Source organism: Uloborus diversus, chromosome 1 (assembly GCF_026930045.1).
Source record: "Uloborus diversus isolate 005 chromosome 1, Udiv.v.3.1, whole genome shotgun sequence".
Lineage (NCBI taxonomy): Eukaryota > Metazoa > Arthropoda > Arachnida > Araneae > Uloboridae > Uloborus > Uloborus diversus.
This window is the reverse complement of record NC_072731.1, coordinates 89,631,845-89,654,451: the sequence shown is the minus strand read 5'-3', so window position 1 is coordinate 89,654,451 and position 22,607 is coordinate 89,631,845. Positions and strand designations below refer to the sequence as shown.

The 22,607-nt window shown below is 34.6% G+C and overlaps 1 protein-coding gene across 2 annotated transcripts in view; it reads right to left on the bottom strand.

Moving 5' to 3' along the window:
* LOC129231030 (NADPH--cytochrome P450 reductase-like) overlaps positions 1–8,440 on the bottom strand; it is a 61,979-nt gene extending 53,539 nt beyond the window's left edge. Inside the window, exon 1 of one of the 2 annotated variants that reach the window (XM_054865284.1) lies at positions 8,074–8,440. The gene's annotated coding sequence lies outside the window, so the exon portion shown is untranslated. Of the gene's footprint in view, positions 1–550; positions 699–8,073 lie in introns of those variants that run through there. The other variant, XM_054865279.1, reaches the window with a different exon arrangement.
* Between the last annotated feature and the right edge of the window lie 14,167 nt (positions 8,441–22,607).

The window sequence follows — 22,607 nt, the reverse complement described above, 5'->3', positions numbered from 1 at the left end:
CAAGAAGTAGAAAAATTCCCTAAAACACCCTCTAAATTTCAATTGTGCAGTCTTCACTAGGAACCCCCCCCCCCCCTTAGTTGGATACCCCTGCGTTTATTTATTCACACACGAAACAACATATGAAAATACTCGATCGCTAAAGCGATTTTTTATTTAATACAAACGTTTCATGCAATCAAACAATAGGCAGTATTTATTCGGCTAATAAAATAAATATGTTTAGTAAAGCGATCAGACTTCATATTAACGCCTTAATTTTACAATATTCCCAGAAGAGAAACATACTGTTACATATTCACTTGAAGAAATAAGTATATTTCGCACATGTTTGAAAAAATTGTTTTTTTATACTTTACTGATAAACAGAGATAAGTGTATTAAAATGCATTCGTCAAAGAAATCCAGATTGACCGTGAAAGCATTTTAATTTTCATTATTTCCTGGTACCAAAAGCTGTAAGTAATCACGTTTTTTCTTTCCAGGTTAACGGTAAAGACTCGTGACAGATCATTTTGTATACATTACATTAGATTTCGGTTATACTCACATTTATGAAATCCTTTTTTATTTAAGTAGAGATTATTAAGTTTAGGAGCTTCTTAATTTGTTCACTCAAAACACGTCAAGATCAACACAATATTATGCAACGATTTTGATTAACTTGCTCCGTCGCAGGAATTACCGTACGACTTCACAACAACAGCTGAAAAGGAGGAGAGGAGGACACATTTTCAAAGATCTGATACTCGTAACGACTGCAGAGACACCTAGTAAGCGCGATAACGTTTAGCGATAACCTATCGCACCCGAAAATGAATTTTTAAGTAAGCATATATTTCTCTATGCATTCAATTGCTTAAAAAGACAGAACAAAGAGAAAATCGAGTTTTTTGCCACCAGAATTTCCACCGCCAGGCAGCTAGGCGTGTGTTATCTACCTGCTGATTCATATAGGGACTGTAGTTGAAATCAGCAACGCGCAACTGTGAAAAACTGCTTTCTACTGGATAAAAATGGTTATCTCGGACTCAGTTCAGCGAATTTTAACAGAAGACTAGAGAATGAAAAAGTTTGCTGCCAAGTTCACTCCTCCAGCTCTGAAAATTAAAAAAAAAAAAAAAAAAACGCCGAAGGTGCTGCCCCACGCCCCCTCGTTCACCTGATCTGGCTCCGTGTGACTTTTACTTACTTCTACGAATGAAAAGGGGTATAAAAAGATACCGATTTGACAACATTGAAGAGGTCAAGAATAAACTCGAGAGGAGTTCTCAATCCAGGTCTAAAGATTACTTCAAAAAATTTCGAAGCACCAATGGCGAAAATGTATTACTTACAAGGGAAAGTATTTTAAAGGGAATAAGGTTGTTTTGTAAATTTGGGTACCCCCCCCCCCCCCGCATGTCATTCGAAAACAGAGGCGTAGCGTGACCAAACATTTTGGGGGTGGCACCAGGGGTTTCGTCCAAGAAAGGTTTTGCCCACCACCCACCAGTTTTTCAGAAATCGGGTCACCAATTTCGTGATTTAAAAAAAAAAAAAACAGAAAGGCAACCTTCAAGATCTTAAGAAAATGAAATAGAAATAACAAATGAGCAAATAGAATGAAGGTTTCAAAAAGGTTTTTTTTTTTTTTTTTTTTTTTTTTTTTTTTTTTTTTTTTTTTTTTTTTTTTTTTTTTTTGGGGCGAAGTTTTGAAAGCAAATACAATTTTTGAACATTATTTAGGAACATCCAAGGTTCTGCATTATGATTTACCTAACTGAGGGCCGCTAAAACGAATGTTTCGAACATTTTTTTTTTTCAGTCAAATAAAAAAATGAATAGGTGAATAAACATAACTTCATTTGAACTGCTGACATAATAATGTTTCTACCTTTTTTTTCTTTTGTCTTTTTTTTAAAATAAAAATATTGTGCAAATCGCAGTTAAGAGGAGAAAAATATATGTGCCGTCAAAATACGTTTTAAATAGAGAAAAAATTGAAACAGAGCAAGCGAGATTTTAAAAATGTCATGACCAGTCACATCCATAGGCGAATTTAGGGCTGAGTTATTGGGGGGGGGGGCATGTTTTTTATTTATTTTTTTCCAATAACAATTTTTCTCTCAGTGGCGAAAAAGGCCATTTTTTTTATCCCTCTCCCACACTATGTTGTCTTTTTTCAGTCTTATTTCAGCGATCCGGTTTCTCCCCCGGAGAAATTTTTGTAAAATAGATATAAAATTCTGCATTTTGAAGTCTTATAAGGGATAATTGAAAATTAAAAAAATCTTGGAAAAAAGAGCTAAAAATGGCAAATTACGATAATATACAGTAAAAATTGTCTTTGGGTCGACAAATCAATGACAGCAGTCCTCAGAAAGAAAAAGCGAGAGCGAATAGAAGAATTGTGCATTGTTATTTGCTTACATCAGCTATATGAATGAATGCTATGAATTCTATAAGCTTTTGATCACGCATCCAACCCACCCACAAATGCAACAATGAATTAAATACAAAATGATCAACAGTAACAAATGCTTTAAAAGAAATAATGTAAAATAAGTAACAAGAGAGTAACATGCTGCCAGGAAAATTATTAGAAATTTGACAAATATGTGTAGAAACAGTTTCGTAGGAAGTTTATTTAACTTGAATTTTTATTTTAAACGCATTTTTTTCACTGTTTCCGACATTTTCCCCCTAAGAATATTCTGAAGTCAAAAATTATCGCATATTCCATGCAATATGTTCATTGACTGGACTCATGAAAGTGAGAATTTAGCCCTAAACGAAAAAAACAAAAAAAGTGAGCAGCTTTCTGTCGCTGCAAATCTCTAGTCAGGCTCATCCTTGTTCAGAAAATAGATTTTAACCTTCGTTGCATTCTTCCCTTTCTTCTGCTTACTGGCAGCTGGCCGTGAGGGGTGCCCCTGCCCTTTACCTCTTAAATATTGAGCGGGGAGGGAGGGGTGTTCGAAGACCACTGTAACACCCCCAGAGTCAGAGCCCCTGCTCCTCTATGCACGCTCATGACATAGGTATATAGATAGACGATAGACAGATAGGCAAATGTAAATGAACATATTTGTGCAAATAGCTCAGATATAAATAGATATGTACATATAGATTGATAAGCATAGATAGGTAGATAGATAAATATGGATTTGAAAAAAAAAAAAATTCATTGACAGGTTACATTTAAAGATGAAAAACAACCAGAAACGAAGGATCCTAATGGCATGTTGGGATTGTTGAGATAAATCGAGATAGGTAGATTTAAACAGATAGATCAGTGGTTGTGAAGCTACTTTTTTGTAGTGATCTACAACTACTTTAGTAAAAATGTAGTAAACTACAACTACAACTACTTTTTTACAAAATGTAGCAACTAGAAACTACTTTTGAAATGTAGTCGCTACTTCGCTACTTAAAAAAAAAATAAATAAATAAAAGCTTACACATACACACCGTTTGAGGATTGAATGAAAAAATTCAAAAAATGGTTTAAATTAATAAATTGGCTCATTTGAACCTGGAATAAAACAAAGAATTATTTATTCCTTCCTTTACTGAGCCAAGTAGTCAGTCTAAAAAAATTTTTACGATTTTTACGAATATTCTCTGCAATAAAGGATTTAAAAGTTGAAAGAATTCAACTTTCATATTTTAATAATTTCCTGACAGTGAATATTTAATTCAAGAAGTGCAACTCAGTTCGTTGAAAATGTAGATAGATGCAGTGATAACTTTGAATTAAATTTTGCATAAACATACATAGACATAAACTGATTTAGATGATGAGAAAAATCTTTTAAACGATAGAGAAAACCTTCAATTTTCGTTACAGGAGTTAATTTTTTAGAACTTATATTTTGTAGGAAATAATGAATTGATTTTTAGCTTCTAGCTAGGTGTCCGGACTAGGGTTTCCAATCCCGCGCCGAATTCAATCTCGCGGGATTTCGGGATCGTAAGGTACCAATCCCGCGGGATTAACTTGATTAATTAAATTTTAAGGTCAAATAGAAAAAGTTGTGCTTTTTAGAAAAGACTGCTTTTGCTACTTGAATTAGTAATTTTCTCGAATCCCATACATCAATTGTTTTGCACAACAAATTCAATTCTTAGTTAGCGATTATCATTTAGTACGGATAAGTGTGCCCTAAAATGTTCAATGTATCTTAACTATGCATGGAATGGGAAAAGAATCTTTGCTCAAAAAATGATGCGCTTGATGAAAACACGTGCTATTGTTCCACAGCAGTTGGTTTTACTGAAATTAAACTATTACGAATAAAAAGATCCCCATTAACTTCATCACCTTTTGAAATAGGTTTTTCTTTTCTTATGCTGAATTTTGATCAAGAACGGCAAATTTCGATCAAAAAGGATGTCAATTGGATATGTGTTTTGCTCTATCCAATATAATTATATTATATCCTAAAATAATTGGTATGTTCAAAAAAAAAAAAAATCATATAGATACCCTTTTCCACAACCCAAAATTTCAACCGACGTCTTGTAAAACAGTCCCTTGCGTAAGTTGAGATTGGACTGTATATGCTATGGATGTATATTGTACATACCTCCATGGTATATGCGGATGACATTGATACCGAAAGCTTTTTGCTTAACGGACGAAGTTTGAATGAAACGGAAAAATTTCCGTTATCGTACATTTCTATAGCACTTTAATATTTATCGTTAGCCGGCCAGGGCAGTACAATTTCATCCTCTTCTATAAAATTTACAGTAGCTTCCATATGAAGTGAATATTTTGGCACAATAATCTCATTCACATCTAAAATGTTCATCCAAGGGACATTCTCTGCTGCCAGAAAACACAAATGCGACACTAAATTGGTAGTAGGGGTCATTCATTATTTACGTAAGGGTCACGAGGGAGAGGGGGTTTGGAAAAATCTCTACGTGTCCTTATTTTGGGAGGAAGAAAGGGGTCAAACCCATTCCTTTGGGGGGGGGGGGGAGGGGTCAAACGCATTCTTACGTAATATTTTCTAAGTCAAAATTTTATATCAGAAATCGCGCCGCGAGCAAGTGGTTTGGCAGGGATCATATTTCATTTGCGTCTCGAAGATAAAAAACGTATCAGGAGGAGCTGTTTCTTTATTTGTTTTACAAAGAATGAATAGTGTAAACTATAATAAAATAACTGTGTATACCTTTTTTTATTTTTAATCAGTATCGCATCATATACAAAAAAATGGTGAAAAAACATTCAATCTAGATTCCAACTTTTTAGTAAATATTTTTTACACAAAAAGGCTTAATTTAATAATTTTGAATTTAATAACGATTCCAGTGATGTAAGATTCGCTATTTTATTATTTTGAAAATCGAAATGGAATCTTACGTAAGAATATGGGAGGATGGGTTTGAAAAATATTACGTACCCTTACATGGGGGGAGGGGGATCAAAAATTGCCCAAATCATCCTTACGTAATTAATGAATGGCCCCTTATCGCTTATTCTTTTCTTTTTAAGCCATGCTCTATTGAAGACGAGTGTTGGGGAAATGTAAAAGTTTCGATGTGAAACAAACTAATGGCCTCAAACAGATAGAACCTATGGCGTCAAAATAATATGTCTGAGGTCAGCTCGTATTTTTCAGTCTTACGAATCTGATTGGTGTAAGTTTTACTCGTGTAGGACTTGCACCAGTCATACACGTTCGAAAACTTTTTTTTTCTAATTTATTTAAAAGTAGTTTTCAAAAATCACTACAAATTACAGTCAGTTCGCGATAACTCGAATATTACTATAACTCGAAGTTTTTTATCAAGACTCGACCCCTCTGTCTTTAATTCCATGCTAATTATTCTCAATATTTTGAAATTATCTTCCTTTGACTCGAAGTTTTTTCAAAGATGACTCGAAGTTTATTTCGAAAAACCAAAAAAAAAAAAAAAGAAAAAAAAGAAACAAGTAACTATGAAAGAAAAATTAATTCACCTTTACTTGCAATTTTTGCACAACAGACCTCTAAAGCAAGAAGAGCACCTGTTGAGCCAATGTGCGTTAAAGGAGTTACACGTGCGGAAATGAGTTAGCTTGTTTTCTTTTGTTGTACAGTACTGTTTACACTTTGACATGTTGCTTTGACTTTGCTTTTAAGCTGTCAAGTCAACTGACTGTACCTTTATTCAACGGCTAACCTGAGTTAAGATGCGTTCCCCTTTATTCTTTAGTTCGATCATTTGCTGATAAGTTTCTGAATGACAGAGTTTTCTTTAATATTAAAGATGTCTAAGGAAATACGTACTCTGTCAATGAAATTAAAAGAGAAAAGAGATACTTCTAAAGCAGTAGAATCCATGAATCTGAATTTGAAACGAATGAAGATGTGCACCTTTCCTGAAGTAGAATCAGCTCAATTCAAGTGGTTCCATCAGTATCGGAATCAAAACCATGATTTTGATTTTTTCTCTTAATATTTTTGACTAAACTGTGCATATTATGAAAAAAACTTTTAAGTTCTGCAATTTTGTTTCTTATATGTACATATTAATTAAAATATTCGATGATTTTTAATACTAAAATGTTAAAAACCCAAACTAACGGTAAGTCAAACTTCCGATAAGTCGAAGTTCTTCGTCGGTCCCTTTAGATTCGAGTTACCGCCAATTGGCTGTACTTTTTTTTGCACTGAACTACTCGCTACTCTACTTTTTTAAAAAAGTAGTGCGTTACACTATAAACTACTAAACAATGTAGCTACTATAGTAGCGTCGCTACTTGTAGCGCGCTATTTCCAACCTGGGGTAGACCCAGTGAAGGAACATCTCGTATTTGTTGTGAAAAGATAAGGTATTAAAATTTTTTCTAGATGAATTGGCAGTTGTAACTCCCTTCTACCTAGGCCTGCCAGACGTCCTGGGTTTGATCCGGACAGCCCTGATTTTCAGACAAAATCCCGGTGTCCCGACTGGTTTACTTCTTGTCCCGGAAAAAGATAAATTTGATTGCAGATGACCAAAAAAGTCTTAAAATAATTTACTGTGAAGCATTATTTAAAATAAATGCTGTTGTTTCTGTAACTCAGAGCCATATTGAAGTCCAAAAATTTTTCATTCACTGGGCCGGGTTAACTTTTTTCCATTTCAACCCCGCCAGGAAGCCTAGAGCAGAACCATAAAAGTTCCCACATTTTTAAAAAAACTATTACACACATCATTTAATGCGTTTTTGCTGTCATGCGGCAGATACTATAATTTTTAAGGATGCTATGAATTTTTGAAAATAAAAATGCACTGGTCGGTCTACCCCATCTTCCAAAATATTTCATAACAATTAATATTTTCGAAAAAAAATATTAATTTATTTAATTATTAATTTATTTATTATTAATTATTTTTGTACAAAAAAAAAAGGGGGAAAAAGATCTGAGGAAGGAAAATGAATAGACTTACTGATAAAACAGAAGCTAAAGCAAGTTAACATACACAAAATAGGTACCTAGGCTATAGGTACTTAGGGAAATGTTCAACCGGCACACCAGAATGCCCCTCCACCCCTCCAACAGCGTCACGAGTATTCAAAAGAGTAAACACCCCTGGCTGGCATTAGAGTATTTTACAGGGCAGTTTATTCTCAATGCTATGAGTAAATGGTTATTAATTATGAACCTAAAACAATGGTAATAAGAAATGACACAAGCAGGTGAATTTAAAAATTTTACTTCTTGCATGTAGCAATTTACAAGTTTTTTTAGTAAGAAGAAGCACTTGGAATAAGGAATAAAAAATAAATTGAATATTTCCATATACTTTTCATCGGCAAGGACTTTTTTTTAAAAAATTTTTTTAATCGTGTTGTAAAAATCCTCACAAGCTAATCCGATATTAATTTTTCAAGTCAATGTCACAAATGACAAAGTAATTAATAAAATAATTGTCCCCAGTTAATTATTTTCAGAATTTTTTGGTCATCTGTGTAAGCAATTTTTTTTCCAGGACATGAAGTAAACCGGCCGGGACACCGGGATTTTTGTCTGAAAACAGGAACGTCTGGCAAGCCTAGGTATAGTTAATAAGCGTGCATATAAAATTGATTTTTAAATTTCTTACCAATGACTGAATCCATTAAAGTTTTCCAACTATTTAACAAAAAAGTTATCGTTTGTGGGGCAGCGAAATTTCGTTCTTTTTCGCCGGATTATAGAATGCACAACACAATTTTGAAACACACAGAATTTAAAATGCAATTAAAAATGCTACTCAAGTGCAGCTATTAAATCACAGCAAATTTCGAGTAAACGTAAAGCTTAAATATGACTTTCTGCACGAAGTAATATCACACCACGAGCTGCAACTAAATATTAGGTTGGTATTTCACAAATAGTGGACATAACAGAGTAACCAAAAGTAACTTTTGCGTCTAAACAATGTTTTACGTGATGACGTCGGCTTTAGTGTAACAGCCTCATTATCTCGCTGAATGCCCGATAAATATTTTTCATCTACGAATTGCAGCTGATAATTCATCGACGGTGCAACTTTTTTTTTTTTTACATTTTTCTAATCAGAGAACAGTTATCGGGTTTCAGTATGTGCTCAGCAGAGATACGGAAAGAGCTTTTTCATGGCGTGAAAATACTCCTTGACATTTTTTTTTAGAGGAGGGAAATTCATTTCGGACGAGTGAAATGCACGAAAATGATAAAGACCACCAGGGCCGGATTACTGGTAGGCCAACTAAGCTGTGGCATAGGGTCCCTGCTGTTTAGGGAACCCCAAATGGGGGAAATTGTGTTTGTCAATGGCTAAAATTGTGGGTTTTGACGACAAGTGGGCCCCGAAAAAGCGACTGGCCTTGGGTCAACCGATATCTTAATCAGGTCCTGACCATAAACGGTGGTGAATTCTATTTTCCTATGAAACTTTCCTATGATGAGATGGGAGAAAATATTAATACCTTTTTTATTTTTAAATTTTTAGAATTTTTGACAGCTCAAATTAAAAAAAAAAAAAAAACATTCAAATGTAATATTTAAAAACGTCTAAATGCTAAACGTCCCCCCTCCCCCCATTTTCCACGACGCTAGATTTTTATTTAAGGCATAAAGCGTGAAAATACGCTTGAGCACATTTTTGAGGTATATTTTCAACTTTCAATGCATGAATAACGCTTGACGGGGTGTTAAAAATACCTCTGGCCAGTAGCGTACATACCACCCCTGCAACCCTAGGTGCTGGGGAGGGAAGCGGGGAACAACACTACGATAAAAATTAAAAGAAACAAAACTCACATGAAGAGGGGGGGGGGGAGGCACTTAAAAATCTTACGGGCAGGGCACCGAAGTTATGTACTCTACTGTCTCTGGTGCTAAGGGAATTAAAGACTGATTACAGTACCCATTTAAATAACAGAAAGAATTATTAAAATAAAAGCAAAAAACCCGACTGCGTAAAAACCAAAAAAATTAAAAAGAAAAATGTATAAGCCCAGTAGTTTAGAATGTTATTAAGTACTACTGAATAACTACACTGTTGAAATAGTTTTATATATAACCGTATACACAGAAAAGACAAATCATAAATTCAAAAGCAAAATAGAAGGATCAACAGTCGAGGCCCATTCTTTCTGATTCAAAGAAACCCGTAAAATTTTAATGGGAACGGTGTAGTTATTCAGTAGTACTTAATAACATTCTAAACTACTGGGCTTATACATTTTTCTTTTTAGTTTTTTTGGTTTTTATGCAGTCGGGTTTTTTTGTTTTTATTTAATAATTTTTTATTTGACACTTTTTAGTTATTTTTCATTACTTAGTTATTATGATTATGATACGGTACATTTCGCAATCTTGTCATTTCATTGAGAGAGTTTGTTTGTATCGTGATGTTTATTAAGTAACTTGCGGTGGTCTAAACTACTGGTAATTAGTCCCCTCTAGGTGCCTTACTCGGCTTAAAGCTACATGTGCTTGGCCTTCGGCAAAAATACGCGAACTTAAGTCAACCACAGCACAGCTATATAAACAGCCTGTATAACTCATGATGACGCGAAATCGGAAACGCCCCCCCCCCCCCCTCGGTCACTCAAATCTTTCTCGCAAAACTAAAAAATCCTATCGAGAAAGTACACGTCGCGAAACTCAGTCCTTGAATCAAGGCAAAATCAAATGCTACATGTTTAGAGATGAAAATCGAATTCGTAGACTTTCTTTCTTTTGGTGCTTATTGCACGGGTTTATTTTGATGAGGACTACAATCTGAGTGTCTTGCCTTCGTTATGCATAATATACTTTTTATTACAGTACAGAATACACATAAAGAACACTTGAAAGAATTTGCATCAGAAAGAAGGGAATATACATCCGGAGCGAGGTTGTCTTGACTCACCGCCCTCAAGTGGGAGAAGCAATCGCTTAGGCCACTCAGCAACTAAGATCCCAATTAGTAGACTTTTCTATTTTTCTATTTTTCTATTCAAGAGTCACAACTGACTACAACTGTATTTATGTCGAGGTCTGCAAACTAGTGCCTTGCCTCCATTATTTTATATACCGATAGATGGCAGCACCATCACCGGATCGAACAGTTAATGAGAATTTAGAACTAGTCCAAGAGCTAATAGCTACCTGGAACTAGCACCCCCAGAGGTATCGTTTCACTTGGAGGACATTGAGACCCCGAGCATATTTAACGTCGCCCAGTCCCCTTTAATGACGACGGTGGGTCTTCGACCAGCGGGGATCGAACCCGAGTCCCTCCGGCCCCGAGTCCAATGCCCTACCGATCAGGCTACCACGGCCCCATTAGTAGACTTAGTAAACAAAAAAATTAAGGCAGCGAAAACTACCTGCATTTGTCGCACGCAGGAAGCGTGCGATACAGTGCGCAACACCAAACGATGCACCGATCCCGAACTGCCACATTTTGTCAACTGGTAGTTGATATGGGGAATTTTAATTACTGTCATGTGTTTAGTGACACTCCCAAGGTTAAGACAAATCGATTGACGTAAGAATTACCAAAATTGACCGAGGCGTTCAGCCCCAAGAACGCCACATAGAAACGGACATACATACATAGACTGTTAAACACATTACCCTCCTTTGCGTCGCTTACGCGCAGTCGGGTAAAAAACTAGAAAAGTTGACCACCTGTCAAAGTTGACCGCTTATGTCAGGTATGTAATTAATCGGGGGAGTATGAATGTTTCAAAATATCAGACTTTCGGGAGTACATTTTTAAAAACTTATGTGATTTTTCAGTACATAGTCCCAAATGTTTGTTTTCCTTGAAAATTTATGAGATGCATTTAAATTTAAGAGAGGTAACATTCTGATAGCATTAATTGAAAAATAAAAAAAAAATCACGAAAATCATCATGTGACTTTCCGGAATTTCTTAACTATACATTTCGTTTGAACACAATGAAAAAGGAAATTGAAAATAAGGAAAAGAAGTAGACAAAAGAAACACGCACTTACGTGACGTAATTTCATTCTCTGTTTTGCATCTTATCATCTTACAATAAATCCTTTAAGAGACAATATGATTAAAGTGCCTGCGTTAAAAAATATAAAAATGGGAAAGTTAAATAGAAATGGACAAACCTTGAACTGAAGTGAGTTCATTCTCTTCAACTTCCAAGCATTTAATGTGCATTTACAGTCAAAGAAAAAAAAAGTTTGAGCGATTGGTCTGAGATTATTGATTATTTTTCACTTCCTTTCATGAAAGAAAAGTTTCTAAATGTGAGGGGGAAAAAAAGGAATAAAATAGAATTTTCTAAGTTTATAATACATACTTGGTTGAATTCATTCGAATAGTGGAGCAGTGAAAAAATTTTCATGAAAAGGGGTGGTAGTGGGGAGGGGGGGGCTTAAATTTTATTTTTTCGAAATTAATGGCCAAAAAGTATAAACGAGGCCCTTGCATGTGTGTTCATACACTCATACACATAATTTTGTTGCTTCGTGAAGGGAAGGGGGGGGGGGGTATAATCCCCTATGTCCTCTGGTTACGCCACTGACCACACTAACGTCATGAAATCACACTAACGTCAACCGACCAAGTCATCCGTCCAAGATTTATGGTAACTCTATTCAAACTAATGTTCAAGAGAAAGATAACGGGGGACGAAGGGTACTCTCAAGTCAAAAAGAAATGTTGTGATTGTGGTTAAAAAAAATAAATAATAAAAATAAAAATCCCAGAAAGAATAATTGCGAAAAAACAAGATCGTCTAAGTTTTAAAATATGTGGAAAACATGTTTTTTAAATTTCGCACACACACATACACACACACACACACACACACACAAAACAAGTGCCCAACAAGTATAGTTTGTTGGAGTTGCGAATTTCTCCGCAACACTTGAAAACTTTCGCACAAAAATAAGAACAAATATTATCGACAATAATTATTTCAAAGTAAAAACCATTTCTGCGGAGTCGGAGTCAGTTCTCAGTCAACCTCAGTTTGGGGTAAAAGAGTCAGATTCGGGAGTCGAAGGTTTTTAATTTAAAGACTCGGAGCCGGAATTGGTCATATTCCCTTAAAGTACGCAACTTTGCCATTGTTTGTTCAGTCAGAGTCGAACGTTTTTTGATAAAGGAGTCGGAGTCGAAGACTTTAAATTTACAAAAGTCGGAGTCAGTCATTTTCCCTCAGTGTCTAAATTTTTGCCAAAGCTACGGAGTCAGAGTTGGAGTCGTGGAGTCGTCGGAGTTCGACTAATTTTTAAGTGTAGGAGTCGGATTCGGAGTCGACTGCCCTAAAATTTTACTAGTCGGAGTCGGTAGTTGTTAATCAAGAGCTATTTCCAACGAAATTTGTTTGAAGTAAATTCACCTTTAAGTTCGGGGGATCTATATTGACTTTTAGTTTGGCCGTAGGCGCAAATGCAAAAAGATTTGAACAGTTCGAAATTGAACGGAAAATTGTTAAAATCAAAAAGATATTTTCTATACATGGGGGGGGGGGGGGGGGCTCTTCTTCAAAAACTTTTTTCTGCGAAGTTTGTTTGAAGCAAATTTGCCTCTAAGTTCGGAATTTATATTTGCTTTGAATTTCCCCGTTAAGGTTAAGTTTTTTTGAACTGTTCAAAACTGAACGTAATATTGTTCAAATCAAAAAATGAAATATAGGAATGAGGTGACCTCGCCAAGATCTTTCGAACAAAAAAAAAAAAAAAAGTTCGAATCGGACTATTCCCTCAAAAGTTATTGGGGGGAGGGAGGGTTGAGACAGACAGACCGACAGATATTTTCCCCATCTCAATACCCTACTTTGCAGTTTTTAATTTTTCGATAATTATTTATGTTATTTATTTTTGACTCTTTTTAGTTTTTCGCGATATTTTAAAGGTGCATTAAGCCTTCTTTCATGCTTTTTTCTTCTTTTTCTAACGTGGAGAGAAAGAAAGAAAGCTATAAAAAGGTATACCAACGCGGCCGAAATCTGCTTGTGATACTTGAGAATGCAAAAATTGTCTGAAGCTCAATGACTATTGCTTATGATTTTGTGCATTAAAAATTGTTTAGTAATTCCGTGCTAGGAATCATTTTTGCATTAACATAATTTCCCAATCTGTAAAATCCCTACTGTGAGAACAAAATGCGTAACTATCACCGTAAATGAAAAACGTCATGCACACAAAAAATAAGTATGAAATTTGGTGAAACACTTCAAAATTGTGAATTTAACCCCAAAATAAAAGAATTATGTATAATGCTTCGTTGAAAGTAGCGGAATGTGGGGCAAAGTGAAATAGTTGAGATAACTTTGCTTTTCCAAAATGAACAAATTGGAAGTTCGATTTGAAACTTACAGAACAGAAAGAATGTATGTAAAATAATGTATTTTTGATAAAAGTTGCATTTAAAACATTATTTATTTTTGGCATCAAATTTGTACCTTCCAAAAAAAAGTGGAAAAACTTCACTTTTTTTCCATGGGAAAGGTGAAAAATAAAATTCAAATGAAATTTTTCTATTCTATATTATAACAAATAATTTTGTTCAAATAAATATATAAATAAAAGAATGAATGAATAAATGAAAAAATTATGAAACACTAAACGAATAAAAAATAGATTAATTTTTATCTTTACTAATAATAATGCTGAAAGTCGGTGTCTCTTGATCTCTGCCTCTTTGTCTGGATGCCTGTTACGCGCATAGTGCCTTGACCCATTGGCCGATTTTCATGAAATTTGGCACAAAATTAGTTCGTAGCATAGAGTTTTCGAAAACTCGATTTTGTTCTTTTTTTATTCCAATTTTAAGAACATTTTACCGAGCAAATTATCATAACGTGGACGAACAAATTACCATAACGTGGAATAGCTAATTACCATAACGTGGACGAGCAAACTACCATATGCGACAACGGGCGAGCAAATTAACACAGCAAATTGGCGAGAGAAACACCATCCATTGTTTGTAAATACAGGCGAACCAAATGACCTTTTAATTTTCTACTAAGGGCAAAGCCGTGCGGGTACCGCTAGTTAATCAATATGTGAGAAAAATAAACAAATGAATAAAAGAGCGAATGAATAAATAAGTAAGCTATTAAACGAAGGAATGCAAATAAAGTAATTAATAAGATTTAATAAATGTAACTAAACGAAATAAATTATTTCACTTTGTCCCACATGCACTTGACTACTTGTGCAAAATATTTAAAGTACATATAAGCTTAATGTAGACTAAATAAAATAAATATGTAGATTAATTAATTAATATATGAGAAAAAATAAATGAGGGAATGAAAGAGTAAATGAATAAATAAGAGAAATCAAATGAAATAATGCAAATGAAGTAATTAATAATTTAATACGTTAGTGATTTAGTAAATGTATGTAAACCAAATAAGCGATATTTCCCTTCGTCCGGCATGCACTTTCTTGACTACTTGTGCTTACTTTATAAAATGACATCTGCCTCCCAGCTCGGTTATTCACTAATCCAGACTGATGAGTTCTAATAAGAACGAAACTGTAGTCTCTGGGTATGATAACCGGCCAGATTGCATGTGTTACTACATAGTTAAAATTAACTAGGTGGAACAAAAAACAGTAAATATTTCACCATTTCACTTTACCCCACATTCCCCTGCATTTAGTTGAAGATTAAAGGATTCAAAACACGAATTTCGTTTTGAAAAAAAAAAAAGGAAACGAAAAAAAGGAAATAATACTATAAGATGAAATTATTTTCGATTGACTCTGTGTGTTGTGAATGAACACAAAATGTAATCCGAATTTAAAATGTTAAATGTCTCTGTCTGATAATTGTTACATCAAGGTTTCCATGAAAGGTGAGAGAAAAAAAAAAATAGAACGAGAAAATATCACCCTCTAATGAAATTTGAGTGATATTTGAAAAATATTCTGAGATTTTTGTGTCTTTATTTCAATTTTTATCCTACAAACGTTTAAAGACATGACGTTTAAAGACAAATTATAGCTACTTCCTGAGTTTGAATTGGTGAAATTTACTACAGGGTTAATACTAAATATTGTATATATATACAGTGGACTCTATCTGAACACTCCCTAATGTGAACACCCCGATATTCTGAACACATTTTGATAGTCCCCCCCCCCCCTCTCTGTACTCTGAACACCCTATAGTATGAGCACTCCAGTATTATGAACGCTATTTTGAATCCCCGTTCAATCTTTACCTCTCTATATACTGAACATGTTCACAATTGGTGCTCTAGAATTCCTTCGAATCAAATTGGAAAGCTTGAACTGCATTTACAATTTTATCCCAATGATAAAAGGGCATTAAGGGGGAGATGGAGAGAGAGAGAAGAAAAATTATTTTCCTGGATATTCCTGCATCACACAAAGCCATTCAACTGAGCAATATGAGCCTGAAGTTTCTGCCCCTGAACTGTTTTTTCTTAAGAATCCAACGACTGCATCAAGTAATATTCAAGACCTTTTAGGTAAAATGCGGCTGAAAATCACTAGGAAACATTTTTACTTGTATGATAACACGAGCCTTGCATGAGAATACACAATAAAAAAACAAATTTAGAAAAAAAAAAATCTCTCTCCAGGTATTGTACCTGGAGAGATGGCTGTATTGTAATATATTATTGTTTGAATGTTGTGAAACTTTTTAAATTAAAAAAGTAAAAAGTAAAAGTAAATGCAAGAGTTTAGGTCCTACTAAGTTGAATTAAACATTGCACTAGTCACCAATAGAACATTTAGCCCCTCTATCTCAGTAACTGGTATAGCTCACTAGGCAAAGTACTGAACATAATACATTAACTCAATAGAATAAATATACATGCATTTTCCAGTCTCCCTCTATAATGAACATCTCTATAACCTGAACACTTTTGTTCGGTCCCATAAGTGTTCAGAATCGAGAGAGTCCACTGTATATCTATAACAGTAAAACCTGTAAAGTTGACCACCCTTGTAAGTTGACCACCTGTCTATGTTGACTGCTTTTGTCAGGAACGGAATTAGTCCTATCTCATATAATGAAGGAAAACCTCTGTAACTTGACCACCTCTCTATCTTGACCACCTGTCTATCTTGACCAGTAATGTTCGCCAAATTTGGTTTGGAGTATTGTAAAAAACCCTTTGTAAGTTGACCACTTGGTTTATTTTTTTAAAACTTTCTTCAGCAAATTATTTTATTTTATTATTTATTTTATTATTATTATTATTATTATTTTTTTCATAGCTTTCCAAGAATGTTTTTAATGCTTTGATGACGGAACAGCATTTTACTAACTAAACAGCAGCATAAAGCTTAACGCTGCTCTTTATTCTCCAAACTTGTTTTTCCTTTGTTGTTCTATTTGAGATAGCTTTTTGTACTCTGTTCAATGAAAATAGGTGTCAGTAGTAAAGTTCCAAGTCTTTTCTTTCAGTTGCAATGGTTGTGACAACACAGGAACTGTGCTAAAAAGAGCAGGCCCGGATCTATACATTTTGATTCCCCTTGAACAAAATATGTAGGGCCCATACCTACAGGCCAGCAGTGTCTTAGTAAAGTGAATAAGTCTTAGACCTAGTTTTTTTTTTCTATTTTTTTCTTCAATTTCCAGGGCCGTTAGCCCCTTTAAGGACGCGGGCCTCTCGCACTGCGGGTACGCAGATCTGGGCTCGCTAATGAGTAAAGTAACATGTTTCTGGTGCAAGGGATTAAGCGATAGGATATTTTGATTTTGCCTTTAGGAACTGGGAGAGTCGAGCTTGTTGCTCTTTGTGCCTTAAGTTTTACATAAAAAGGCTCCAAAAAGAAAATTAGCTTAACTTGAGATTAATAAAAAGTATGAAATATTAAAATTAACTGAAAATGGAAAAAGCCAGAGAATATTAGCTGGTACATAAGGAATTTCTAAAACTAAAGTGTCTAATATAGTTAAAAACAAGGAAAAACTAACAAAATTATTTGAATAGTATTTTTAATTATTGTTTCACTTTCAATAATATTAAACAATGAAAATGAGTTGAACAGAAAGAGTAAGGGTGAATTCCTCAAAAAATGAATACATGGTGCAAGAAATGACAAAAAAAAAGTATTACCGCCCTTTATAAGTTGACCACCTGTCTAAGTTGACCGCAAAAGTACTGCACCGCGAGTGGTCAACTTACACAGGTTTCACTATATATATATATATATATATATATATATATATATATATATATATACAGGGTGGTTGTAATTAAAGTTAACCTGTTTAGACCCCTCTAGTAACCGTTCTACACATAGGATTTCGATGAAACTTGGAATATAGATTATATAGACCATGGGGAGGAGGATGTTGCAATAAAAAAAAATAGTTCAAAAATCTACCACCAGGGTGGAAAAGGGCGCATGAATCAAATAAGACGGAGACTGTCACAAAATCGATTTTATTTACAGAATTGGTTCAATGTGCATTCCATTTGCGTCAATCAAGTGTTCAAAACGTGTTATAGCGTGAGCAACAGTTGCACGAAAGGTTTCCCTATCAAAAGCATGAACATCGCGCCTTATGCTGTCCTTTAATTAGGCACCGTCCGTATGCTTCCACCATAGACTCGATCTTTCAGGAAGCCCGACAGCTAGAAGTCACACGGATTTAGGTCCGACGATCGCGGGGCCAAGCTGTTGGAAAATGCCTAGAAATTGTCCTGTCATCACCGAAATGCATACGAAGCAGTGCCTTTACTGAACGAGCAATGTGAGGGGATGCACCATCTTGCATAAAGACAGTTGAGTCCAAACACGCTCGTTGTTATAAAGCAGGGATGACTTGCTGCTCAAGAAGTGCGCAATATCGGGGACCTGTGACGGAACACCTTTTAGGACCTTAGGGCGGGGTCTGCTCGAAGAAATAGGGACCGAGGATGAAATCACCGGTGAAACCACACCATACGGTAATGTAATAGGGATGCAGTGACTGTTCATATACAACATTGTTGTTGCCGGATGTTTTACGTGTGCAGAGAGCCTCCTATCGTCAGTTTTTGAACTATCTTTTTATTGCATAATCCTGCTCCCCATAGTCTACATAATCTATATTCCAAGTTTCATCGAAATATCGAAATCCGATGCATAGAACGGTCACTAGAGGGGTCTAAACAGGGTAACTTTAATTATATCGACCCTGTATATATATATATATATATATATATATATATATATATATATTAGGGTGGTCCTTATTTTTGAAGTTGTAGATATTTTACGCGACGCCCCCTCAATTTGTTCCATTATACAAATAAATGATCCATGCAAAATTTTAAGCCAATCCATGAATAATAACCCGTGTCCCTTAGGGCCCCCTTTTTTGAGTTTCGAAGAAAAAAATGCGGATTTTCTTATTTTTATGTAAAAATATTCTTACGTTTCATATTTAAAGTATTTTTGAACCTCAATAGATGTTGCTACTTCCAGACCAACCATTCTCTCACTTTTATTCTGCAAAATTTTATATATTACAGGTGGTACATGTACACCTTGGCCTTGGGACAGGCATACCACAATTCGCGCTCGTTTCAAACCAAGCAGCAAGGGAACATTTCTTTCCACCAAGATGGACACAAGAGATTCTAAAGGTCATTAATGAATGGCCTAGGCCATTAATGAATGATCTTTGATAACAACAAATTGCCTCCTCCAGATTTTCGGGGTGTTGATTTAGAAAATTTTCTGTGTATGTTGTGTTGTACTAGGTGAGGCAAATAGGGTCGCTAGGTTTGAAGGCTATAAATATAAGTAATTTCCATTATATTTTAATTTGTTGTTTTTTTGTTATAAATATACTTGAATGTTTATGCATTCTTAAAATATAAATTTTGAAAAATTCTCGATTACTCTACCATAAAAATGTACTGTTTTCCATGCATAAAATATAAATTTAAAAAAATTACAGAACGTAATAATGTAAAAATCTATACTTTAAATTATCGCCTTTTTAGTACATAGTCCTTTATTATCATCAAATTCTTCTTGCAATTCACAAGATTTAGAAATCGAAATGGGTATCTATCCCAACCTATTGAACCTTTTTTCTATATCTAGTCTACCACAACGCAAAAAAGCTGGGCAACTATTGATATCTGCTCACATTTCATCAATTTTAGACAAATGCCATATTATGGAAAAATATGCTGTTCATTTATTAACAGCCTATGTAGATGCATTAAATTTAAATCCAAATGACCTTGTAATCAATCGTACATCCCTTAAGAGAGCAAGAGAAAATTTTCGAGAGGTAAAATCAAATTTCATGAATTTAAATTTAAATTTTTTAGTTATTCACTGGGATACAAAGTTACATCCAGATGTAACTGGAAAAACAAAAAAAAAACAAAAAAAAAAAAAAAAAAAAAAAAACGCCGATAATCTTGCCGTGATAGCTTCAGGTCCCAATGTTGAACAGCTACTCAGAATTCCTGAGATATTTCTTCAGTTGTATATGATATCTTAGATTATTGCTCTTTATTGCTAACTGTTCAAGCTGTATTGTTTGATACAACGACTTGCAATACTAACCGTATAAATTGTGCATGTAATTTTTTAGAGAAAAAGCTGAACAGTGATATATTACATTTGTATTGCCATCATCATGCACTTGAAATCGTACTGCAGAGTGTTTTCAAAGAAGTTCTTGCCTTTCTTAGTTCTAGACTGATCTTCCATTATTCAAGCGCTTCAAAATTTTGCGGAAAGATCTCCAGTATTCAAAACTTATAACATTTCAATCAAGTACACATACCACTAAACTTCTAAAAGACGAAGTTGATAACATATTATTGTTCGTAGAAAGCGGAATTGAGAAACATTCCAGAGAATTATCATAACTTGTAATAATACTTCTTGGTGAAGTCGTACCTCTTACAGGGATATGTTTTCAGCAACCTGGAGCTTATGCCTGAGACCGATGGATGGCAAAAGGAATTTATTGTTTGAATATTTATAAATTTAGGAAACAATTCAAATTGACCTTACATGAAGAGAATGCCCGTAAATGCTGTTTTACATATAATGTCGTATGAAGATATGGTGTTTCGCAGCAACCCAATCTAAGCCTTTAAATTAATGTGTCTGAAAAACTAGCAATAGACAAAATGATGACAAACATGCAGCAGAAGCAGTGATTGGAAAATTCATAAATCACTTATGGTATTTAGGGAATGAACTAGTAGCTTTGTCAGTATTGGATGAAGGAATTAACTTTGAAGATAGGAAAAGACTACTTCAAAACAATGCTTGCTGAAAAGGAAGACGTGACTGATGACTGTATAAAAAATTTCAGATAACAGTAGATGATTTGGAATACTTTCTTAGCAAAGATCTCCCTCTTTATAGAATCAATTACAAGTCAATAAAAGTGTTTGATAAGTTACAAATACCAAAAGATGTTTTCTTTTTTGATCCTGATTCATGGCAAAATGAAGGATGCTATTTAAAGGGAAGAGATATCGTTAAAATGCTGAAAGTTGTGAATGATACAACTGAAAGAGGAACACAATTAATGGAAGAATTTCCCACCCAATTTACCAAATATGAGTCACAAAAGCAATTAAGTATTTTACAGACAGTTCAAGGCTATCGGGAACAAAATGCACACGATTGAAATACATTGAGAAAAGCGTACGATTACGGTCAAGTTTCTAAAGCACTATTTCATTCTTATTCAATGTAAAATCTTTAGATGATATGAAGTAATTAAAAGGATTGATTTTAGTGCTACCACGTTGTAAAGTATTTTGGAAACTTAGGAGAAACGATGAAAGGGGTCTGAAGTAAAAACGCTAAGATTTGTGGGAAAATTATCAAAAGTGTTCAAGTTCAACGTCCTAGGGGCACGTGTTATTATTGACCGATCGAGCTCAAATTTTGCACCGATTACTTTTTATTATAGTGTCACAAAACTAGGGGGCGTCACTTGTTGAATTCCGAAAATTTTTTTTTCCCTATATAAATAAGGACCACCCTAATATATATATATATATATACATACATACATACTATACTATATAACAGTAAATGCCCTGGGTTTACAGGTGTACTTCTTGGCGTTCAATATTTCAGATGAAGAAAACAAAGTACTAGATCTATTTAATTAACAAACAAATGCATTTTGAAAAAAAAAAGTGATTAAAGCCAGGTCTGTCATTTAAGGGGGTCAGGAAGGACTACTGCTCTCCCTGACTTTGTAAAAACAATGTATTTACATGTATGTTTGAGCGTTTCTGTTATTTTCGATATGAAATGCATTGAGTATGCACTCCTTTGCACTCCCTCCCCCCCCCCCCCGAGAAATTTCGAAATGACGGGCCTGATTAAAGTTAATCAGTTCTAAATTAAGAGCACACTTCCTGTTTGTGCAAATGTTTGTTTTTAAATGAACCTGTTTTATGTCATCTAAACCCCTTGAATCAATGCAATTTTTTATCTTCTACGATTCACGTACGATTAATTTCAGATCTGCCATTTTGGTTTGAATTTCGGAAATCAAAAGATTTTTCAATGCAAAAACATGCAACGATCTAGGGTAGAAAAATATTTTAAATACTTACAGTTACTCCCCTAGTTTGTTGCAAACTGGTTGCTTTCCGCAGATTGATATCAAATATACCGACAACTAATAAAATGTAAATTAATTTGAAAAAAAAAAAAAAACAAATGCTACTAAATTCTCCACATAAAATAAATCTTAAGTTTTAATCAGCAATTCTACAAAGTAAAACATTTTATAACAGAAAATACTCTTGAAGTTGTTCCGGAAATTCTGTAACGACAAGTCCCCCCCCCCCCCCGCCCCCTCCTCTCAAGAACTGTTCTTCCGACAAGAAGCAATTACCAGTTTAAAGATTTTTAACTCAAAAGATAAAAATTAAAAAAAGTTTCCCCATTGGCCCACGGATGTAGTTGCCAATCATTCTAAGCCCCAAAAATAGTATTCGAAAATAGAATCTCATTTCTAAACAATCACAGCGGGGCTTTGACGAACGCGTCATTCACTGCTATCTTTAGGTCATGAGAAGTGACCTGTAAGGTGGTCCAGTGACATGCCATTCGCAACATGCTGTCTGAAATATAGGGCAATTTAATTCCTCTCTTGGAAAATATTTCGTCTCTCTTCTCCCTTCCCCTTCCACTACACGAAAG